The 21320-nt window shown below is 47.1% G+C and overlaps 1 non-coding gene and 1 pseudogene across 2 annotated transcripts in view; one reads left to right on the plus strand and one right to left on the minus strand.

Annotated features, from left to right (window-relative positions):
- The window catches only part of LOC144146562 (uncharacterized), a 93216-nt pseudogene that overhangs the window by 22364 nt on the left and 49532 nt on the right, over positions 1 to 21320 (minus strand). The gene's annotated exons all lie outside the window — the stretch shown is intronic.
- Positions 5795 to 5867, plus strand: Trnat-cgu (transfer RNA threonine (anticodon CGU)). Its single transcript has one exon. It is a non-coding gene; the product is annotated as a tRNA-Thr (tRNA).

A 21320-nucleotide genomic window follows, 5' to 3' on the forward strand; every position in this document is an offset into this window, starting at 1 on the left:
AATACATGCGGCGAACATTGTAGTTTGCTTCGGCAAACGACGATGTCGGGCATACGATTTGACTCAAAAGTTCGATATTTGTTGTCACATCACGCAATGCAAGCTTGATTGCGCAGTGCTACAGCGCAGACCACATTTTTGAGTCAAATGGCGTGCACGTTCCCGCCATTTGCCGAATTTGTTTTGTTGGTCAAATGAATTAGTCACTTGAGTGCATTGTTGTGAAGCTGAACCACGGGAGTGTACAAGTTCTTTGTTCGGGTACGCCTTTAAGCACACACGTGGGTCTTATTCACCGCAGCGCACACTAATGACCAAGATTCGCCATTAAAAAGGTGAAGTAAGCCAGTAAGGAAGCCCAGCAGACCATTTAACAAGAAAATGGGATCCTTGTTGTGACATTACGCGATACAAGCACATTTTTCGCTGCATTATGTAACCACCCCGATCAAAACATCAAGCCAAATGGTATGAGGGCTTCTTTTGTTCGCCATATGTGCCCGTTGGACGCCGATTAAGGTCAGTGGCGTACACAGGCTTTCCTTTCGGAGTTGGGGGGGACCTCCCTAAAAGGGAAGCGGGAAATGTGAAAGGACAAAAAAAAAAGAAAAAGAAAGCTGAGAAAGAAGAAAAGGCGCAAGAAAAAAAGCGTAAAGGAAGAATCAATTGTAACAGTAAGAAATTACAGAATGCCATGGGTATTCCGTTTGTTTTGCTCATTTTTGTTTTTATTCGGGGACACTGCTCTCCCATCAACGGTCAGCCATTTTGGAGACGTCGAAGACCCGTAATGTTGATGTACAGCTTGAGACAGATACATAATTATCAGTAGCCATTAATTCAAGAAAGCGTTCGTTAGCCCCGAGGTTGAAAATTTGGGAATGGGCGTTGCAGCGCCCTCAGCCACCTTTGAATAAGCCATATTTAAGGTACACTGCAGCGAAGGCCTCGTTATTTGTCAAATTCGCTCTGTTGGAAGCCGAAATGGTTGATTTGTGTGCAATTGCGGCGAAGCAAACCTGCGGAATTTTTACCGAGTTTAATTGTGCTATATTTATTTGATTGAAAATTTATTTAGTAGCTCATTCGAGCAGCAACAAAAAAATGCTGCCAGCGTTCCGGATTGCTGAAGCAGCCGCAAGGATACAAGAAATCCTGGCTAGCGGCTAAGGTACGAAGATCTTTCAAGACGTTTTCCTTTCAAAACCCATTTCGAGCATCATATAAAGTCATCTTTCACTCTGTGTGTCGGTATCGCTAATCGTTATGAGTGATTCTTTCTTTCACAGTGAAGCATTGGTGGTGAAAGAGGGAATACGCGGTTTTAGGGCTGCTAGCAGAAGGCAAAAAAAAAAAAAAGACCTGACCTTTCATCTGTGTAGGTAAAATTACTCAGAGCCTAATGACTAGGCTCAATCCGTTTGTAATGTTAGAACCTATTCCGGCATGAGAACAGGAACAGTTTATTGGTAGCGCTACTCAATGCACCAGGCAATGATACCAAGACATCGCAAGATGAACGCGAAGAAATGCTTCGCGTTTTAAAAGGTGCCCAAAGCACCGCCATGACGTGTACCAGTGACGACTGTTGCATGATGTTTGTTGATGTTGGTGTCTATAGAAGAGGAACTCGGAAAAGTTGTTTTTCCCACTTCGGAACGTTTTAAGCGTACAAAACAGCTGGGACATAGAAAGTAAACATACGCACGGGCTGCAAAGGACGGCATACCTCTTAAGAACTTCGGCATACCTTATAAGAACTCCTGTAGGGCACTCTTTATACTACATTCCTGTATTGCATGACGAAAACGTTTCTTAATGAAATCTTGGTCTTATTAGCAAGGGCGATCGCGTGTTCAGGTGTGTTCGGAAGAAAGCAGAATTGGTCGTTTGTTATGAATACAGTATACAGTATAGATGCAGGGCCACTTTTTTTTTTTGCTGGTGGATGAGGATTTGTTGTAGCGTATACTAAGACGTAGTGACGGTGTTATCTTTATTTTTTCGAAGAGATATTCTCAGCATCCACCCCTAGGGCATAGAGACCACCCTGCCGTCTACTAAATTCATGAATAATCCATCCCTCATAAGCGATGCCAACGCATCAAATGGGGCCACAACTTTCGTTGAAAAGAGGATGGAAAGAATCTGTACCAGTGGTAATAAAAAGCGTGCCGAATTGTAGCTGCCGATGGAACGAAAGTCCAACAGAAAATGGACATATTTAAACACACAAATACCAATGCTCTATAAATGGTTGACAAACGTTGCCAAGAACATTGCGAGTCCAGCGACAGCTGCCGTCACCACCTGTTTACCCGTTTACTAAATCTTCATGCAGTGTTACGGAATTCTGCTCGCGTGTTCCCTCGTTTCACCATGCCCCTTGCGTTTTCGTCCTTATAACACAAGCTTCGCGCTTCCCACCGCGGTGTGGACATCCTACCCTCTTTCTCTCATTATCTATATCGCTTATAGACAGATTTTTCCGCAGAAAAGAACAGACGATGTTCGATGTGGCTTCGATATTGCCTCAACGGGGCGATTCCGGTACCTTTAGCGGGCCATTTCTGTCCGCCAATCGCCCACGTCGCCGTCTACTGCTCGCAGTTTTCCTGTGTCACGACTCCGTGGAGGTTCGTTACCGCAAGCCTGGTTATGCATTTCTCGCGTTTTATACAGCGAAGCTGTTCATGGCTAGAGTTCCGTGTATTTTTAGTGCCCGTCAAATCTGGGCGGCAAAAACGTCTTGCCGCAAAGCCAACTTAATCGGTGATGCTCTGACGAAAACGGACTAACTTCTGTATTATCAAAACTTCCCCGAGTACGATTACATGACAATTGGTCGCTAAGACGACGCTATCATTACTACATCATTACTCTGAATTTCATTACTTGCCACAGTTAGTTCACAGTGACGTTGTGAATGTCAAGCAATTCCCGCCGGCTGTCAATTCGTGGGCAACTACGGGAGGAGTATGTTTAGAGAAAACGGCTGTAACTCTTGTTTTGGCGAAGCTGTCGCAGCAAAAATGATATGACGTTTGGCCGCTAAGACGACTCCATCGTATGTAGAGTTTGATTTACTTGTCCTAATTATTATGTTAACACCGACATTGTAAACAGTACAGAATTCCTGTCTGCTAGCCCATACATGGGCTTCTACGGGAGCGACAGGGACAGCACCTTGTTTGTTTCCAAGGATAAAACTAGTGCGTCCAAGTTTCATAGAATAATCATAAAGCCACAGTCACTGCCATTACAAAATGAAGGGAAAAACGTAAATACCTGCACATTCTCTAACTAGTGTGTGGTGTGTATTTTATACAGCTTCACTTGTCCTCCGGCTTCAGAGAGTTCAATGGCTCCTAATTATTTATGCTCAGTCACATTGCGCGTCGCTATTAGAGCACGAGAGAACTATAATGCGCCACTTAACGTTTAAAACACTAATGCAGATATTCGAAAGTTCCAATAATGCGCGTAAAGACCGTAATTTTTACTTTATGGCTCTCAGCTCCGACGACTAACGGATGCTCAAAAATGCAGAGCTTTCTCGCCCCATTTTGAGGGACAGGGGAACAGAAAACAGAGAGGTGCAAAAGAAAATAATAGGGTAACGTAGGTCCAGAGTTTCAAGATGAGAAAACGTGGTAGTATAACGTTGGAGATACACCGTTCGTATATTGAGGTGCCAGCTGCCCAGTTTTGGGTGGCAGCTCGGAGTAAATACCTTAAAAACGACACACGAAAAACCGGGGAATCGTAAACCACATCGGCTTTCGTTGACCGACGTTCGGATGTGCTTTCATTGTGTTTTTGAGCGATGGTGCGCAGTATTTTGTTTCAATTCTATCAGTTTCGAGCACGATATTTATCAATGAACCTGACCCTTTCATAGCTCATCACGTGCTTTCTAAATGCTTCCTTGCTATACTATATATAGGGTTAGACTCTTTTTAATGCGAAATAATTTTATACTCTTCAATAAGTGAAAATCCGACACCCGGCACCGGCATGGCTGAGCAATGGTCCCAAAAATGGCCGATGGCGTGAAAAGACAATCAGTAAAGGAATTAAGTTGGCCGAATTCGGATCTGAGATTCGAACCCGCGGCCGACTCCTGAGCTCTAGCTAACTAAAGGTGGACGTAGTGAGTGCCTTGTGGCCTGACAAAAAACATGTATTACGTACATGCACTGAACATTAGAGGAGTAATTTGAACATGCTCACCAGAAGAAGCGGGGCACGTTTACGCTATTACCCTACTTATAGCTCTTACAAGGCCGAATAAAAAGAAAACAAGACATAAAAAACGACGCCAGAGAAAATGAGGCTGAATGAGATGGTATAATATCGCACCAGTGGAGGCCAACACGAGTAATGTGAGCATGGAAAGTACGAAAGTATGAAAGCACGTTTACGCCCATAGCGTATATGTTTTGGGTTAACAGCACCGACTGCCCAAGCCCCCCAGTCATATTAACAGGGAGAAGAAGAATACGACGCACAGGGAATAAAATCGTGACGATGGTAATTAGAGGACACAGTAGCACCACAAGACTCGTTTCTGCTGTGTCGGTGCTTTCTCCGCTGCGACGAGCTCCGCAGCGCCGACCTCAGCGGCAGCTGTGAAACGTAATAGCCCACGGAAGTACGCCTCAGAAGGAGATGCGAGGGATTGGAACACAAAACACTTCAAGCAGTTCTATTCAACGTGAAATCTGTCAAGTCCGGAGCAGTGATTCGCCAAAAGAGCTGCGGCGCCCTTTCTTGACTGGTTTCAGTATCAGTCTGGCGTTGACACCGAAAGTAGTCAAGAGAGGGCACTGCAGCCCCTGGAAATGATAACGGGCACTCTTACAGTCTTGACTTGCATAAACGCAAACTGATGTACTCGGAACCAGTGTTGTTCCTTGATTTCGCCAGCCGAGAGTGAGAGAGGGCAGTTATAACTCCTTCCTATGCCTCCACGCCGTTTTCAAACTAAACACCGTACACAGCAGGCACGCCACGAAAAGGAGGAGCTTCGCGCACGTCCTCACTGTCTTGCATGCGTAATCATGCGAACGGCAATTAAACTTCGCAGTTCGATATCTCGGAGTACAGATACGCTAGAAGAATTTTGCCAACTGGTACTCTGTAGAAACACGATTGCGTCTAACTTTTCAATATACAAACATGCCTACTTACTGCAGCCGCTAAGAAGTTAATTATTTAATTTTAGTTAATTAGGCCACAGACAAATAATTGTCACCTCATTATGTGTCCCCCTGGGCGCATAGCCTTACTGTAGAGGTGTTTTTCACGTAGATCTAAGCGCCTAATTTAAAAAAAGAAATGTATCAACTTTGACCACCCTGTATGTTCGATAAGGACGGAGTTGTGCAATTAGCCAGGCGGAACTTGTAATAAGAATAACTTGTAGGTGAAAAATATATAAAACTTTGTGATTAACTCATTTCAACTCCAACAGTTTCGACAGTGGAACTGTCTTTATCAAGGATGTTTTTACAGGGATGTTTGCGTACAAGCGTGTTTGCGTACAAATATCCCAGATGAACCGAGTTCTACTGTCAGAACTGTTCGAATAATTTAGAATATAAATAGCTTAAGAAAGTTCAACGCTGGTCGAACGCTCCCGACATGCCGTAGACGCTCGAGTCACGGCCCTAGGGTTAAAAAGAAGGTCCCCTTCAACAAGAGTAGTCGGAGTGGCACTGGCTACCACCTTCAAGCACAGGGAATAATTACCTCAACATAAATACCCGAGAAAGTGGAGGGGAAAACAGCCCCGCCGGTAGCGTAGTGGTCATCGCACCAGACGCGTATTCTGGAGGTCGTGGGTTCGGATCCCACCCGGTGGGCATGTTTCTCTCCACTATCTTTAAAAAAAAAATATATCTGTTTCAAGAAGAATGAAATGACCTACCACATTTTCCCTTTTGCTTTCTTTGTCTTTCTTGACTTGCTACCCTTACTTCTCTCTCTCTCTCTCTCTCTCTCTCTCTCTCTCTCTCTCACACACACACACCCACACACGCACACACACACACACACACACACACATATATATATATATATATATATATATATATATATATATATATATATATATATATATATATATATATATATATATATATATATATATATATATATATATATATATATATATATATATATATATATATATATATATATATATATATATATAGAGAGAGAGAGAGAGAGAGAGAGAGAGAGAACAGAAAATGGGACATTCGAGCAAACTTTAGACGCAAATGAGTGACCGATTTGCCAAGAATTTTCATACTGTCTACGACACCGTCTAGGACATTACGCTCGTTTCCGAAAAAAAAAAAAGAAAGTCTAGACTGCGAGCCAACGCTTGCGTTCGCATTTTACTTTCCGTCCAAATTTGGGTCTTGCGCTAGTGTCAATATGTCGTCGTACCGACTCGGTCAAATTACCTTCTTTCGCACGCCTGGGCACGTTGCCAAAACGGACAGTCATTTTCTGTGCCTTGCCCTCTATCGATTCTTCGCAAAGCAGGTACCGATGCGGACTAGTGTAACTAAATAAAAACGCGGATCAGACATCAGAGCTGACTGTCGTCTCGTTGCTAAGCTACAGCCGGCCTTGGGGACGTGTCGGCGTGGAAATAAATGGGAGGCTGTCAGTGACCGTAAACCGGCGCCGGGTCGAGCCCACGTCAGCGGGGGTCAAGCGTTGTGACTGGCACGTGCAATCGGCGAAAGGGTCCGAAAACCAGTTCCTCGCGCGCAATCCGGCCTGGGCCAGCTGCGTGCACTGGCGCTACTCAGGTATCGGTGCGTCTCTGCAGCTTCCCATGTCGACAAGGGCGGCAGACGAGAAGGCCTGAAATTGCCTCGCGGTTGCGCCGTCGACGACGACGATGCGCTCGCCTCTTCAATCATGCGCGACGATGAGCGCACGCGGCGTGACCGGGCTTCCTCGTCACGCGGAAGGAGAGAACCCAACAGCTGCCCCCACGCGTCTGCGCTCGACGACTCCCTGCGCCGGACAACACTTCGGAAGGAGCGAAAGAAAACGCCTTGCAGCCCGGGGCGCAACTTGCGCGCAACGGCGCGGCAGCCTTCGGTGCGTGCGTCCTAATCGAACTGCCGCGGACTCGCGGCGAGAAGAACGCACCAGGTGTACGATGACGCGTCTTATCGTACTACCTCTTGCTTTTATCGTTTTTCACGCGACTGTATACACTTAGGAGCTAGAATTCCTGCATGAAATCAGATGGTCCGCCTTTCTTGAAAGGGTAAAAAAAGCCAACAGAGCCCCAAAATAGGCGGATATCTCGATGTGCGTGCCTTGACTTGGAAAACATAACATCGCTGACTTGGATGCTCAATAGGCCGCGATGGCGGCGCGTGCGAGTAACATGGCCGTGCGCATATATTCGAAGCAAACACGCGACAGAGCAGGCGCAAAGGCGCTTTGTAGACGATATGGAATAACGTCTCCAGCATTGTCGTAATTTCGTTAGTGCGAGTATGAATGCCTATTCATCGACATCTAACATAAAAATTTTCCAGCCGCCATTTGCTTGGCTGGCATCACTTTATCTATAGTGCCCTGATAAATGTTGCCGTGCTTTCTGGTTCGAGCAGGTTTATCAGCTGCATTGGCATTCCGTAAAGACCAGCTGCTATTTTGGGGGCCACCTTTTGCTCTGGTCTTTTCCAGTGGAGAATTTTCAAATTTATTTCTTTATCCGCAGACTTCGGTGGCGGTGGCCCCATCGGTGGCGATATCATGTCTTCGATTTCTCTTAACTTGTCCCTAATCAACTGATGAATAAGCAGCAATTCTTGCTGTCTTTCTAGACAGGTGCACATAGGGATCGACGGATGCGTACAGGGTACAGTTACCCCGTCTGTCGGACAGTTAGCTTTACCAGTATCCGAAACCGTCGAGACGAGGGGGATTAGTACCTATGTAGGCTGGGCAGGTGTCTCTTGAGTACTCGGGGGACCTGGTGGGTGTTAGCCGGGGGGCTGGTTGTGAAAGGGGTCCAGAGATTAGGTGTCGTCACTCCGTCGCAGGTTCTCCCTGTTCTTCGATGTCGGAGCTCAGATGGTTGGAACCCATAGTGGGGTCCGCTGAATTCCAATTGGAACCGTCTGACGCCCATCCTGAGTTTTCAGGCCTATTTCAGGAGTCAGACATCTGAGGATTAGAACAAAAACCTCGCTGTCCCCATTCCCACCCACTTTCCCATAACCCATTCCTTATTATCACCATCCGCATCCCTCATCCCAACCTTTCCTGCTACCGTCCCAGGGGAGATCAGGGGAGTCTCCCCGGGCCCGCTCTCCTGGCTGTGGTGTCGCTGTGTAGCATTTTTCCCTTTTATTTTCCACTTCGGTGGGTATTTCCTTCTCTTCAAAACTCTAGTTGACCTCGGTCCAGTTTGTTTATTTTTAATTGGCGTCACCCGTGATACGTATGTGGTACCCGCCGTGGTGGCTCAGTGGCTAAGGCGTTGCGCTGCTAAGCACGAGGTCGCGGGTTCGATTCCCGGCCGCGGCGGTCGCTTTTCTGATGGAGGCGAAAAGCAAAAACGCCCGTGTGTACGAGATTTCGGCGCACGATAAAGATCCCCAGGTGGTCAAAATTAATCCGGAGCCCTCCACTACGGCGCGCCTCATCGCCTGCGTTGCGTCGGCGCGTTAAACCCTACAATCAATCGATACGTATGTGGTACGGGTTGGGCTTTTATTTTATATATAGCCCTTTAGCTTTATGTCTTTCTAGACGTACTTCAACAACTAAAAAATAATCGACAACTGTCCTTTGTTGAGCGCGGTGTTTTTATTTCGTTCCAAGACTTCGTGAATGCGCTTTTGCCTTACGAATTTCTGCCATCTATTGGTGGCTTTCTCGTTTGATTTTTATTTGCCCCCATTTTCTGCACTTCCCATTTGTATCTCCTGGCAGATGTACTACCTTTTCTTCATTTTATGCTGTGCCAAACATGCTCCCCTTGCCTCTCTGAATTCTCTCGGCGCCTTTTTTTGCTGGGCAATAGCCTCTTTTATTTCCCGATTCCTCTAGCCTCTCGGTTTTCACTATTTTTCCATCGGTTTTGTTACTTGGATTTATGAATCCATGTTTTTACAAAACCAATTATTTCGTTGTAATCCCAATTTTGTCTCGTCACTTATTTATTTCGTTTTCCTCCACATCAGCGACGGCCTATCTGTTCAGTCTTCAAACCAGTTTCTCCGACAGCGAACGTATTTCTAAATTTTCCCTGGCAGCGCTTCCAAAGTGCGAGGTAAGCCTTTCGTGGTCGCTTCCTAAGCTGTCTGTTCTGTTTTCATCTATCCTCATTTCCCTCAACCTTTCGAACACTAGTTCTGAGTCCAGGCCGCAATATATGCTGGATGGCCTCTCGCCGCTTTCCCGCGTTATTGGTCACTTGCATTCCGCGTTTACTATGACGATCTAATTTTCTCACACACGCCTTGCAAAGGATTGTGACCTCCGTATCTTACCAAATCTTCCATTAGGATGTTCATATCTCCTGCGAGACAATTTCCCATAAGTCATTGTACTCGCTTAGATCTGTTCTCGAACAGTCTATAATTTCCTCCCTTTCCTTCCTGCGTCTGGTGCGGGCACCAATATAAGAAACTCCCAACAACTTGCTCTTCTTTCCAATCGTGCCTTTTACCCATAAGTTTTCTTTACAGCCTGGAAAGGGAATAAATAGCGCACAGTCGTTGGGGACGGGGAGAATAAACAAAACAAAGTGCTTACTCTCAACTGCAAGATTTATCGACAGAGAAAATTTATACAAGAAGCACAAATATTACGCGAACAGGAGAAACGAACACCTTGCAGTCGAGAGTAAGCACTTGTTTGTGCTTCTTCACCCCGTCCTTTGCTCTTGTGCGATATTCACTTTCCGGCTGACCATATCAACTAGCCCAAGTTTCGGTTTTGGCTACAGCGTTCATTTACTCTCTCCAAGTTTGTTTCCTTGTTTAATCAGCACACCAGCTGTGCCCCTTTTCTTACCCCACTGTTCTGTTGCCCCCTTCTCGCATATGATCGTCTATGACAGGCCAGGTCCAGGTCATAGAGATGAGTTTTGGCTACTGTGTACGAGTTTATTTACTGTTCCTGTTCAAGTTGCTTTCGTATTTCTGGCCAATTTCCGGACTTTCTGCAGCCATGCATATTTATGTAGCTAATTAATTAGTGCATGTCATTTCCTTGTTTTTAATTTTCCTTCCCACTTACCAGGTTTATTTTTTACTACTTGCGTTCGTCTGTTGCTGAATTATTATGTCCAGGTACCCCATAAATCGGCTTTCTGTACGTCGTAAGAGCTCTATGCTCATTGGTCCATCGGACAACTCTCAACCTGGGTGATCCTGCAGTGTTTTATTCCACCTAAGACTCTCTTTTTACATTTATCAATTAGTTCACCTCTCTTAGCTTCTTTGGTCCCGTTAATAACTTAAAGCGACGTTGCACGAAGTCAACCCGTATTTTCAGCGAACGTACTTTCTCATTTCTGCTGTCATTGTTTATATAATTATTATTCAATTGTTTGTATAACTGTTTATCTCATTGTTTATTTAAATTATTTTTTTTATTTGCCCACTTCAAAAGAGCACAATTACGCACATTATTTCACCGTGACAGCTGGGATTCTTGGCGATTTGCAACTTTTATCGACTATTTTCATACAACCATGACGCGAATCTTCAATGCTAGGGCACACAGGTTCACACGTGTTTTACATAAGGTGAATGCGAGTGGCAGCGCTCGAGCGGCCGGAACGCTGCTTGATTATTCGCGGTCGCAGAATCTACGTGTCGTTTTTATTGAATGCACGCTATAGAATCCGCATGTTGAAAGTGCCTGCCGCAGGTTTTCCCGTCCCACGTTGGTGCAGTGTCCCCTTCGCGTTGTGTCCTACGCCAAAGTGTAAACAGTGTGGTTCATAATGTACTTTTTTCTGTGCATGTTAAGATCTGATTTTCTTGTATGAGCGACTGCCACTATAACCAATATAAGTAAAATCTATATACTCGAAAGGGCTGTCAAAGCTCTTGTAATTTTCCTTACAAAGCACGCACTGCATAAGTTTTTCATAGCTTAATTATATGATTGATGGCTACTCACGAGCTACAACGTTAGTGCGAAAATGAAGGTTGCACACTTGAGGAAACTTGCCATCATGACGAAATAGAACAGTGTTTATGAAACACGAAAACTTGGAGAATAAAACTTTACACAAAAACCTACAAGAGAAGACAAATTATTAAATTTAATTCACGGGTTACAGTAAATATATCACCCTATGGTTATGGGTTGGCATGCAGGTTTGTTCCCTTGGCTTTTGTGTGTGGCCTTACGAATGACCCTTGTTTTGTTTCTCAAACATTTAGGCTGAAGAACTATTTAATTTTCGGGGAACATGTATGTCCCAAACCTCTTGTAAGCACCTCATGCAACGCCGCTGCTGTGACTTTATACGGGGCACAGAAGTTGTCAAGCCATAAAAAGGTTTCTTCGCCTGTGCCCTCTATATAGCTGCGTTATGTGAAAATCAGCCTTTACTTCACTTGACTGAGGGAGGATTGGACCGTTATCTTCAAGTACTGACGGGCGAAACTGGCTTGAAAGCAAGTTTTTGATGGCCATCCTCAATGTAAACAGAATTTAGTAATGATAAAATAATTGACTATGGTGACGTTTTTGCTGCTGACCCAGGAATTGCTGCCAAGCTCTTCGTCATCAGCGCATTCTAGTCTGGCTATAATTTCATGTGAGGCTAATTTTGAACGATACATTGTTTTGTTAAGGAGAAATTTTGGATAGAAACCTTTTTAATGCGACATTCTTAAACGTCATTACACGGGGGATATCTGGCAATATCGCGTTCCACCAGATAACGAAGGAACCTACGCATGTGTGTTCCTGTTGAACAGAATTACGACCAGTTGCCAGAGAATGTTGAGTGACAGAATAAGCCTAGATTTGAAGAGGGAGAACGAAAACACCAAAAAGAAAGCAACTGAAGTTCTCATCAATAAAAAAAACAGTCAGGGGAGTTCAAGATGATGCCCAAATACACGTGCTACCGTAGGAGGAGGGCAGCATGGAACTGATAATTGACAATCCTACGACGATACCCTACAATCACCAGTATGGGATGTACGAAGTGCACTAAAGAAACCGAGAAACCATCGTCAGAAACAAGTTATTCCATTCATAAACGCAAACGTTTCCAAGTGAGATACTTGCGTTTATGAAAAAACGTAGTATTGTAAGAGATAAAAACTCCCACCTCCCCTCGCGGGAACCCCTGTGTAGATGCGACGCATAGGCGGAGCGGTGAAGGGAACGCGTTGTATAGCGCGCATAACGTTGAGGGGACTGCGTAAGCTGGTCCCAGTCGATGACGACGTTGGCGTACTTGTAAAGCGGCGTGGACTCTAGGTGTTTGAGCCAAGCGTGGATGTTGCTTCGCCGGAGAACGGCACACCGGTTATATGCGCAGCGCGCCCGAAGGAGAGGAAACCGCGGAAGAGAGAGTACTGCACATGCGCCGGCCCCAGCGCCCCAGCGCGTCTGCCGCGGCTATGACGCAACGTGCCGCGGCTATGACGCAACACAATCCAACACAATCCACTTTAATCCAATCCAAATACAATCCAACCGAATCCAAGCCAAGCCAAGCCAATCCAATCCAAGCCAATCCAATCCAATTAAATCAAATCCAATCCAATGCCCCTCGCGAGAGAGTGTTCGTTATCGGAGAGGAGAGGGGGTGACCGGCGGAGAGCGGCGGAGAGCGCAGCTCGCGCGGCGAGGAGAATGGCAGAGGGGTGGACAACGCCGACAACAACGACGACGACGCCGGAGGGACAAGGCGACTGAATCAGATGCTCTGCATCTAAAATGGTGATCTGATTGATTGATTGATTGATTGTGGGCTTTAACGCGCCGACGCTATACAAGCGATGAGGAGCGCCGTGGTGGAAGGCTCCGGATTAATTTTGATCACCTGGGGACCTTTAACGTGCGCCGAAAACTCGAATACCCGGGCGTTTTCGCTTAAAAACGCCCGGGTGTTCGAAAAGCGGCCGCCGCGGCCGGGAATCCAACCCACGTTTTTGGTCTCAGCAGCACAACGCCATAGCCACTGAGCCACCGTGGCGGGTAAAAATGGTGATATAAGCATCCGCAATGGAACAGTCAAAACAGGACAAATATCTTACACGCAGCGGTAAGAGAGTTACGATAGACGCGCAGGAACCAGCTATAATAACACAGACGAAGATGAAGTTCCAGCGTTGATCATGGGGTCAAGGTTGAAAGTTCGCAGAGATATATCAGAAGTGGAAAAGCAGAGAGGCGATATTCTGAACCCGTCAAAATATGGATATACTGCACTAGTGAAACCTGTAAAATTACATACCAAATGCTTTTGAACGGCAGAGTTTCCCCCAGCAATGAAAAGTGCAACATAACTTCAACCGAGAAGAAAATGTGATGACGAAGAGCTACAGAGTTATATGTCCTGCCTGATGTAAAGAAGTTATTTGTAAAATTAGTAATAAAGGGAAATTACAACGTTATAGACTGAAAATCAGACACGATACCTCCGAAGTTACTTACAATTTGCTGAGAAAGCGTGTTTTCTTTGGGCTGTTTTCTTAATCATTGTACTACAACAAATCACCGAAGCTTCCAGCGTCGTGTCTATGAAGCTGGGTTGGTACACGTTAAAGATCCGAGTTAATCTAAGCAACTCGAAGTTCGCTGGTGACACCGTCTCCTTAAAGGAATCCGCTCACTTCTTTGCTCGGGCCTACCGCATCGTAAGGATGCAAAAAATGAATTGAATTGAATTGAGTTGAATTGAATGAGACGACCTGGCGAAAGGTGCTTACCAATTTAGTGAGACAAAGCTGAACAATAGATTGGAGAAATCAACGCTAATATTAAGCGCCCAAGCAGTGAAAGTGTCATTTAGCGAGCCGGGTTAAAAAAAAAAACGCTGGAGAGGGTAGATGAGTATCGTCATTGAAGCGTAATTGCTCAGTGGAACATCAAAGTATGAGAAAAAAGGGCCCATCTCCCCGCGAGGGGGACTCGAGTAAATGGGTCGCATAGGGGGTGGGTGTATTGCGTTAACGTTTAGTGTTTGGGGAGTTGGTGGTAGTGAATGCGTTGTATCAGCAGCTTCTTGACGTAGTTTGAATGAGTCAAGGATATAAGGCGCGTTCGTAGCATTTCATTCTGTGTCGGTTTTGTGGCGCAGTGGGGAGAGCACCATGTACCTCGCGTTCCGCCCACAGGTAGTGAATGCGTTGTATCAGCAGCTTCTTGACGTAGTTTGAATGAGTCAAGGATATAAGGCGCGTTCGTAGCCTTCCATTCTGTATCGGCTTTGTGGCGCAGTGGGTAGAGCACCATGTACCTTGCGTTCCGCCCGCAGGGTCGTGGGATCGGAACCAGGCGCCGGTAAGTATTATTTTTTTTATATAGTGTAGGGGGAGGGGTGCGGACCTGTTGTTGAGAGCGAGGAGGGTAGCGTGATGCGGGAGAGGAGGAGTGGGGGAGAGGGCGCACCTGGAACGGCTGTTGCGGACGCCGAGGCACGCCAACGCCGGGTGACATCGTGAGTTAAAGAAATGCTCTGCATTTAAAAAATCAGGTGAAGAACAGGAATAGGTTGGGGTGCATCAGCAAATACTACAAAATATTGGCGCATGTTTAAAACCCCTCTGTTTCTTTGAACGAAAAGCATGCAACAGATGCATGCTTCTAGTGTACACTAAGAAACAGCATATGTAATCTTTCGAGGTATCTTAAAGGAGAAGCTTAGACCAACCTAAAAAGCCGCGGAAATAAAGACGTTACAGACGTTACGTGTCAAGCTCAGGGATTGAAAGAGTGCATCATTAATTATGGAGGAAGCTCAAGTGCGGGATATACTGGCTCAAAACAAAAGCAATGAAGTGGAGTTAGGCGGGGCATGCAATGAGGACGAAGGACAGCGGACGCAAACACAAACAGGCAAGTGCCGAGAAACGGGAAGAGGAGGGAGCTGATAGTGACATTCTGTAGTGGGCATCCGACGACGGCGATAAAAGGCGAAACCGACCAACTCTGCGACAGAAAGAAAAAGCGCTGTTAAACGTTTCGTTTCCGTCGTGTCAAGTCAGTGTGCCCGACGGACAGCATTGCGCATTCGCGGCTGATGCCCGACATCCGTCACGGTCAAGGAAAAGGAAGCCGCGATTAACGAAACGAAGAAGCGCCGCCATCAAAACGTAAACACGACGCGGGTTGGAGATCAAAAGCGTGTCGGCGTAAACGCTCGTGTCGCGAGGCGGCAAGGCCAAGGCTGCATGCAGAACATGAGGCTTGATAAATATAGCCCTTACGAAGACGGTGGCGAAGATTCGATTACACAGCAGAGCGCAAGGATAGGTCTGACCTTGACGTGACCGTCTCGCAAACAGAGTGTAATCGGTGCATGGGTTCTTTTGTCTAGTCACGGCGCGAAGTGGTTTATCTCCAGCGTATTTTCGCGATGCTAGAAACATTGACTGTTTCAAGCGCAGAAGGAGGTAGATGGCGCGGGAAAGCACAACATCGGCTGCAAATGGGCCCCATATTTGCTGCCTACTCAGACAGCGACCTTATACTCATGACTATGTGGTTACTTTATACAGCTGAGAGAACCGTTGCGCGAACACCACTTGCTTAGGCATCTATCAAAATGCAGTCACAGCGTCCTCAACAATGGAAGCTATACAGGGTTTCGGTTAAACTATCGATCGGGATCAGCAAGCACATAGGCTCGATAGGTTCAGTGCCACAACAGTGATTCGAAAGAGAAGCCGGAAGCAGGTACCACATGAAAAATTGACGTTGCCCTTGGTTGCTCAAAAAGGTCGAGGTATCGGCCTGGCAGTGATGCATGAATGAGTCTAAAATGGCTTAACGAAGCACAAGCACGAAAACAATAAAACGAACAGCGCTCGCGGAGTCTTCTCACTCGTTTTCATCCCTTTGTTTTGTTAAGCACATTCAGTCCCTCGGTTGCACTTTAGCAAACTATGAGTATAAGGCCACGGCACGGTAGGAGGCCACGAAGCGCTCTGGTCAGCTCGAACGACGTTAAGCCATACTTGCGGAGATGTAGAATAGGCAGCACTTAGTGCCATGAACTAATTTAGTTTTAAATGTTATAGCATACGAACGCGGCATGTTCAATACCACAGTTGTGGCGAAAAATGCGGGCGGTATTAAAAACAATAGTATGCATGCCGCGAAAAAAAAAAAGAAACCGTGTTACCCAATGTCATAAAAGAATATGAAGCGCCGGAGGCGAACAGGTGGTCGAAAGAAGGTGTTTCGTAGTGAGGAGGAGGGGAGCGGCTTTTCACGGTCTATGCACGCAAAAAAATGTGTGTGTGTGTGGGGGGGGGGGGGGGGGGCAGTAAGCCTATGACAGCTCCACTGTAAACAACAATAGCATGCGGAAGCGAGGACAAAGTCATGCACGCCGGGTGTAGCACGCCACACGTACGGACGGAAAGATGGAGTATGGTTCGCTGCTTTCAGCGTTAGTTCATTCAACCCATTGCTGCATTGGCGTCATCTAATTCAGCGGCCTGTCGCTTGTCACGTGCAGCAGCCGTATGGTCTCCTTAGCGTAGACGCCGTTGTTGCGACCGGGCGGGGGCACCCGATCCGAGTTCCGTGGCCTCCAACATACGATGGGTAGCGTGTATGGTGCGAGCGGCCAGCCGCTGTTGCAGCCGTGAAGAAGTTCAGAGCAGTAGGATAACGTAACTGTTTACTTCATAGCGAGAGGTGAGCCGAAGCCAAAAAAACATACAATGCCCCGACGGGCGAGGTTACAATACAGGACTCGAGCAGAGCGACCGCATGGATTCGCTGCTCAGACAGGAATGATTTCAACGTTTGTGCTGCTTCTATTTATACCCAAAAAACGCCCCCAAGAGTAACACGCCACGAACATCACAGACACACACACACTCTTTCCATAGTTCGTGAGTCATTCATGGGTTCGCCCCACGTGGCGTCCGAGAGGGGGGTAGAGAGTGTCCTTGAAAGGTGCCGGGGTCGCGCTAGCGAATGTTGATCGCGCCGATAGCGAAACGTCTGAGCCGGGGATGTCAAGGCGGGACTCAGCGACGCGCAGGTGCCTGAAGGGTGTGGCGCTGTCAGCCGCCGGAGGCGCGTTGCAAAGCGAGGTGACTGACCCGGCATGGCGAGACACGAAAGTACGATTCACCGACACGCGGGCGCACGTGGTCGATTCCCACGTGGTGGCTGATGCGGGAAAATACGGCGGCGTTGGCCGATTCGTAACACCGTGCAGTATACACCCGAAGCATTTGGCGATTGCGCCGGCTCTCTCGAAGGTCTTCAGAAAAGCTCGCGAGGAAATAGTGTACGGTGCCTACCATTGCGTGTACCACGGCCAAAAAGGAGACACGAGAGCCACCCTGTTATGAAGCCGCTCCGAAATTCCGACGTAGGTGCGCTCGTCCGGCGTGTCGAGCGCAGCGTGCCAACGACAGGGCCGGTTTCTATAGGCTTATTCGTTCAACAATACGTGCATGCGTTTTCGGTTTGGAGAGACGAGAACAGCTTGAGCTGAAACTTTACGAGAAACGATTCCAAAGCTTTCTCTTCGCGTCTGTCTCTTATAGTGCAAAACTTAACGTGACCAAGCCTATGGCCACGATGCAGTCATTAAAGGGACACTGAAGAAAATCTATAACACTTCTGTTTTTGTTTGCATTGCATAGACTGGCTTGAGTAAACACACTTTTTATCGTTTATCCGGTCGATATTAAACCAGTATTTAATTTATAGAGCCTTAAAGAAGAAAAAAAAATACCATGCGACGTTTGCGGCGGCTGCAACTACAGCATATGACGCGTATTCGTCCTGCGATGTGATTCGACGATATCTAAGTTTGGGGTTCAAACTAGTTTCGGTTTTTGCTCCGTGCAACAACATCCGACATTATCGTCGGTTGGGCATTCTCGATATCCCAGGAATCAACATACCGCGCTTCTGCCATGTCGTCGGCTGTAGAATGGGCCAGATAAGCCTGCCGGGACCGCGGAATCGCAACGTTCCCCAGCCGAGGCGTATACGAAGTGGCTAAACGCTCTCCGCGTCATCGGAGACGCTGAACTGCGAGGCGTTCGCCACCACCTTTGGAGCATACCTGGCTCGTCCCTGTGTCGTAAGAGGCGTGTTCGCACCAGGCCGACAGCCGGCTGATTCGGCACTGTGCCCGCAAGCTATCGGTTCTTATGTCAACACCACGCCAAACAGAACTCGCCAGCGCGTCAGTGTCAGTCTGCACGCAGTCTAACTTGCTCGTGGAGCAATAAGGTTGCAGCGCAAAACTGGCGAATGAAAGTATAGAAAACATTACCTAAAAAGAAGAAATCAACTACAAAAAGTCTAATTGGGATTCGAACGTGCTCATAGCGGCGCACCAGACCAGACCAGCCTCTTGGCCATTTTTTCTTCTTCATTGCAATCACACGGCCATACACCCACTGTTTCCGCAAGGAAATATGGAGTATATGTCGAATAGGCTGTTCAATTTTTTTTTTGTTTCAGCATTCAGAGCAGCTGAGATGAGCATTTCTTGAATAACGCTGGTGCAGTAAGCGTCCCTCAAGTCCCCACGAATATCTGATCACTAGCTATTTCGTTCTGGCAAAAAAAATTTAGGGAAGCTTGCGCTCACGCGCAAGACTTGAATGTCGAAGCTGTTGTAGGTGAGCATTGCCGGAAGCCGCTCTAGGTGAGCACTGCCGGCCAAATAGTTAAGTTTCGGTGTCATTGTTTATTTGCATAGTTGCGGTGCTAGTAATCGTCGTCATATGCATCGAAGAGGCCGTCGTCGCGGCGAGTGGTGGATGCAAAGTCATCCTCAGCATTGTAGACTTCCACCAGCTCTTCGTCATCGACTCGAGGCAACGGTGGCGGGATTTGCAAGTCGTCTCGGGAACGAGTGGCACAATCGTAGCCATGTCTTCAATTATCAATTCGGCGGCCGCGGTGACGTCTTCCAAGCAGGCCTTTTCATTGTTAGCAATGGCGCTGGGGCGTTCTTTTTTACATGCGCGGCAGCGCTTGACGACGGCGCTGGAGTTCTCTCTCTCTCTCTCTCTCTCTCTCTCTCTCTCTCTCTCTCTCTCTCTCTCTCTCTCTCTCTCTCGTCTCTCTCTCTCTCTCTCTCTCTCTCTCTCCTCTCTCTCTCTCTCTCTCTCTCTATCTCTCTCTCTGCTAAAGCCACTGCGCGAGCCGGGGACTCGGCGGTCGCCGCGAGGCCGTGCTCACGAGGGTGGGCGTTTTCTCTCGCTCCTCGGAATTTTTGCCAGTTTTTTTGTTGTTGTTGTTGTTGTTTGCTAAAGCTACTGCGCGAGCCAAGGACCTGGCGGTTGCCGCGGGGCACGCGCTCACAAACGCTCGGCCTTTCCTTGATATTTTTTTCTGCAACGGCGAACTTGCTGCCTGTACAACAGCTCCGCTGCTAAAAAAAGCGATCGCAAATGTGTGGTAATGCTGCTGACCGCTGTGCTAGCTCACCCTGCGCGAAAAGTGCTTCCCGCCCTTGGTTTTACGCTTTACAATAAAAGCTTCGGTTGATTTTCATAACTTCGAAGACTCTTCTTCCGCCTGTATTTGACCTTGCATATTCTACTAGCGTACCAGTCACACAGGCATATATGCACCTTACAGCTCCAGTGAAGCGAAGTCGGCGAAGCGTCGCGTGTGCGTTTGTGTGGAGATACTTTGACTTCATAGGCTTTACTAAGCTTGCTACAGACTACAAACTAACAAATTAAAGCCACATTCTTCGGGCACAAACATTGTCGTGGCTTCGTTTCAACACAGCAGACCAATAGCGACGACTCGCCGGCGGCGGGCCGACTGACTTTGTCAGAGGGTCGGCCAGCCGCTCAGTCAGGCCGAGCCTGCTAGAGTAAGCGTCACAGGAAACGTCAGAGGATATCGGCAAGGAGGATGTGCACAGAGGGGGACATCACTTTAGAATTGATTGTTCTTCTAAATAAAGACGCGTAAACGCACCCAGAGTGACCGAAACATGCCTAGGGACTCCAGATTTCAGTTTGTGCAAGTAATCTCACAATGTTTACAAATCACTTAATGCCCCTTTAAAGACCCCTCCATATGGGGCGACACGCGGGAATATTGCGAGGCTTTTGCGGACGTGGCGCAATATTAACGGGAAGGGCCAGCACCTCGCCAAACACGTCCCCATAACATTGTAGTCACACTCTGCGTGACCAATATGAACGAGCCGCAAGGGTGTACGTCGCGTACCGGCGAGGCGTGCAATTAAGAGTGGCGACTCCTGAGCATCGGCTGTGCCTCGGCAACAAGCGAGTCTGCTCAGGCTGGGGCGTTCGTACAGAAAGTGACTTCGATGTGCGCGCTTAAGGATACGTGGCTTAGGGTTTTCGAGGGTCACGTTTTAGAGGCATAAAATTAAATCAGTAATACTAGAAACTAAACAGTTTGTTTTGCGTCTTGTCGAAAAGTAGATTGTAGAGAACAAAAAGAGCCTCCCGAGGGCCTAAAAGAAAATTGACCCAACAAATTTTCGTTTCTAGTTGGCACTTCTGCTCAACCTGGTGCAATATTTCGATTTCCTTAGGTATGACCAAACGAAGTGACGCTTGCATCTTTGGTAACATATTTGTGGTGCCATTATCGCTGCGATAGAAGCAGTTATGCGACTAGGTTTTTCGTTCCTTTTATTCAGCATTTCTCCGTTAAAGAGAGATTTCACAGAGGAAGACATTTCTTTTTTTTTACACGAAAGTGTTTTATTCCGGGATATACCAAAATTTCACTGACGTCATATCCGTCACGGAAATGACGTCAGTAAAACGAAGCAAGCGGCCTGTAAAGGGTGCCCTCCTGCACACAAAGTCTTCTTGCGGGGAAGCAACCTTTAGTACTAAAAAGTACGTTATACTTGCGGTTATTCGTTTTCGGGTTTCATATTTTAACACGAAAGTGTTTTACGCCGGGATACACCAAGATTGCACTGACGTTATTTCCGCCACGGAAATGACGCCAGTACACCTTTGCCGAAGCGACCCGCCAGCAGGACGTCGCTCGCCAAGCACACGCACAAGCAGCCGCCGACCCGCAAATCATGCTCAGCTGGAGATTTCGCTGCACATTTCGCTTTCTTGTTTTACCGACCC

This window comes from Haemaphysalis longicornis, unplaced genomic scaffold, assembly GCF_048455015.1.
Source record: "Haemaphysalis longicornis isolate Haplotype H1 unplaced genomic scaffold, Haemaphysalis longicornis Haplotype H1 scaffold_1, whole genome shotgun sequence".
Taxonomy (NCBI): Eukaryota; Metazoa; Arthropoda; class Arachnida; order Ixodida; family Ixodidae; genus Haemaphysalis; species Haemaphysalis longicornis.